This window comes from Camelina sativa, chromosome 11 (assembly GCF_000633955.1).
Source record: "Camelina sativa cultivar DH55 chromosome 11, Cs, whole genome shotgun sequence".
Classification (NCBI taxonomy): Eukaryota; Viridiplantae; Streptophyta; class Magnoliopsida; order Brassicales; family Brassicaceae; genus Camelina; species Camelina sativa.
The window spans coordinates 18975253-18978208 of record NC_025695.1 but is presented as its reverse complement, the minus strand read 5'-3'; the positions used below and the strand labels follow the sequence as shown (position 1 = coordinate 18978208).

The following is a 2956-nucleotide window of genomic DNA, read 5'->3' as shown; positions in this document are numbered from 1 at the left end:
TAAGATATAATATCATTCTATTAGTACTTTAGGCAAACAACATATTCATTTTTTTAAAACACAAATTTTGAAGATTTTAGTTTAAAAGAAGATTATATAGTCATTGAAACTTCATACTTTATACATCTCTTATTAAATATGTGCGTTATAGAACAAAAATTAGAGGTTTTACAAAACTCCATCGGAAATCTGTCAGTATTCGTCGGTAAAAACCGACGGATTACCGACAGCACAAGGAAAACCGACGGATTACCGAGAACACAAGGAAAACCGACCAAAATTTTACTAACCCGACGAAAGTTAGATATCCGTCGGTAACCCGTCGGTAATTTCTGACGGATTTGTTTTACCGACCGAATTACCGACGGAATTTACCATTTATTTTTAATTGATTTTTTTAATTATTAAGTTAATTACATTTATTTATTTTACTAAAAATTTTGGAAGCAAATATTTATTTTGGGTCGTCGGAAATCCGTCGGTAATACGAAAAATGTAAAACAGACATATTTTCCGACGGATATTCCTGACGGACTATATCTGTCGGAAAAAGTGACGGTTTTCCGACGGATAAAGTCTGTCGGTAACTTACGGACGAAAAACCGACGAAATCATTCGGCGTCACATAACTGTCGGAAATCCGTCGGTAATTTCCCACAGACAAATTTCCGTAAGTACGTCCGTCGGAAATTACCCTGTTTTCTTGTAGTGTTCTTTGATCGTATGATTCGGTTGCTTACTTGCTTATATCGTGTATTATATATTTCAAATTTTAAAAATATTTGTTTTTTAGGTTAAGAGTCTCCTCACAGTTCGCCCTGAAACAAAAACCTTTGTGAATTCAGTTTCTATACGCCGGATTCCCACGTTTTCCATAATTATTATAAACACTTTCCATTATGTTTCCTTTAGCATCTAGTGAACTTCTTATGTTGTTATTAAATAGGGTCCCAGCTGATATGCCATTGTATGATATACTTAACGAGTTTCAAAAGGGAAGTAGTCACATGGCCGCAGTTGTGAAGGTTAATGGGAAAAGCAAGGTTCTTCCTTCAACGTTGGATGAAATAAACTCAAATGGCAGTGATTCCACGTTGACCGAACCTCTGTTACTAAAGCGAGAAGGAAACCAAGGAAACGTTATTGTCCAAATCGATAGGGTTTATAACAAATCGATAGAGTTCTCGCATACTTCAGAGGAGATTGAGGATGGTGAAGTGATTGGTATCATTACTTTGGAAGATGTATTTGAAGAACTTTTGCAAGAAGAGATTGTCGATGAAACAGATGAGTACATAGACGTTCATAAAAGGATTCGGGTGGCGACTGTAGCGGCAGTGGCCATTTCATCATTAGTGACTAGTGAGAGGTCCTTCGAGTCGGAGATTACTTGCCCAAAAAGGAACTGTAAGTAACACTCCCTTGCAAAATAATTTGAGAACATTGGAAGGTTCCGTTGAGATAAAAGTTGATTAAGTTTGTTTTGTATATTTTTGGTAGGGAGAATCAAAGATTCCAAAGTTATCTACTCGAGAAAAAGATTCACTGCTCGGAACTGTGGCTGGGCCTTCTCAGGTGAACAGCTAATGCTCTGAATCGATATATTTGTCCACTGTGTACGTGATTGCTCATGTGCAGAATTTGGGTTGTTTATATTTCAATCAAAAAATACTCTTTGCTTAAACTTAAGCCTTGTACGCTTCTATTATACCCTTGTGTTGTTTTTGTTTTAAATATCTCTTCTGTTTCTTTTTTTTTTTCTCACTTCTTACTTGGGCATATTCAACTAATAAAGTTTTTTTTTTGTTATATCTTAATTTTGAAACGTGGTCTGCCCCGATTGAGTTTTTTGTTTTCGCCAAAATACTCCTAAAACTAGATTATAACCCGTGCTAGAGCACATGTTGAAATTATTTTAATTTATATTATAATTTTAGAATAAAATATTATTTATATGATTATTTTTTAAAGTTTTTTTTAGAGCAAAGTTTTTTTGGATAAAGTTTTTTGGTTGAAATATGATGGTTTAAAAAAACACCTATTTTGTAAGTTTTATATTGTTAATTTTGTAATTTTATGTATGACAAATTGTTATGTTTGTTCTTTGTTATTATTTTATTTTTTGAACATGTTTGGTGAATTTTTTTTAATACAACACGTGATTAGGTAAAATTTTATTTTCAACTGCACAATGAGATCTAGGAAATCACGATTATAGATTTTATTTCTTTTTAGGCCTAAGAGTATATTTTTATACCTAACAATATATATTTTGTAACAATACATTACATAATAAATATTTTATTAAGGAAATTGTATAAATCATTGAAATATTCTTTTTAAGAGGATTATTTAGGATATTCTTAAGTGTATTCATATAGCCCACAAATTGACCAATTAATCTATAATGTTTTTTTGTAACCAACCTATATTTAATCTATAACCTATTTTGTAACTAACTTATAAAAATTATATAGTTTACAAAAAAAAAGTTGTGTATTTTCGTTTTATTATATAGGGGATATTTGTAGTTGTTAAGTTAGTTATGCTTATGCATTCAAAAAAATTGTTTCGGGATTTTTTTCAAGTGTGAAATGTATGCGTATAAGACCTAAAATAATTCGATGTTATCTTAAAATAATCAAATATTAATCCTATGTAAAACCACTCATATATATATATATATCCATTTAAAAGTTTATAATAAAATAAATAAGTCTTTAGTGCAGTGACAAATGATAAGTGCACAAAACACCAGCATACCAGGGATTTTTTTCTGTTGAGTAGAAAATTTATCTGGTAGACAATCATCTTTGGTTTGACCAACTATATGCCTGAAACTTCTCAAATGCAAACTCAATGGCCGAAACGTTTTATTAGTTGTTACGTAGTTCATTTGTGTTTCATTCAAACTTGAGCTTGTATAGTAAACGGTGTGGAAGACTTATTAACATAT

The 2956-nt window shown here is 31.4% G+C and overlaps 1 pseudogene; it reads left to right on the top strand.

Moving 5' to 3' along the window:
* Positions 1–1587, top strand: part of LOC104728124 — a 7455-nt pseudogene extending 5868 nt beyond the window's left edge.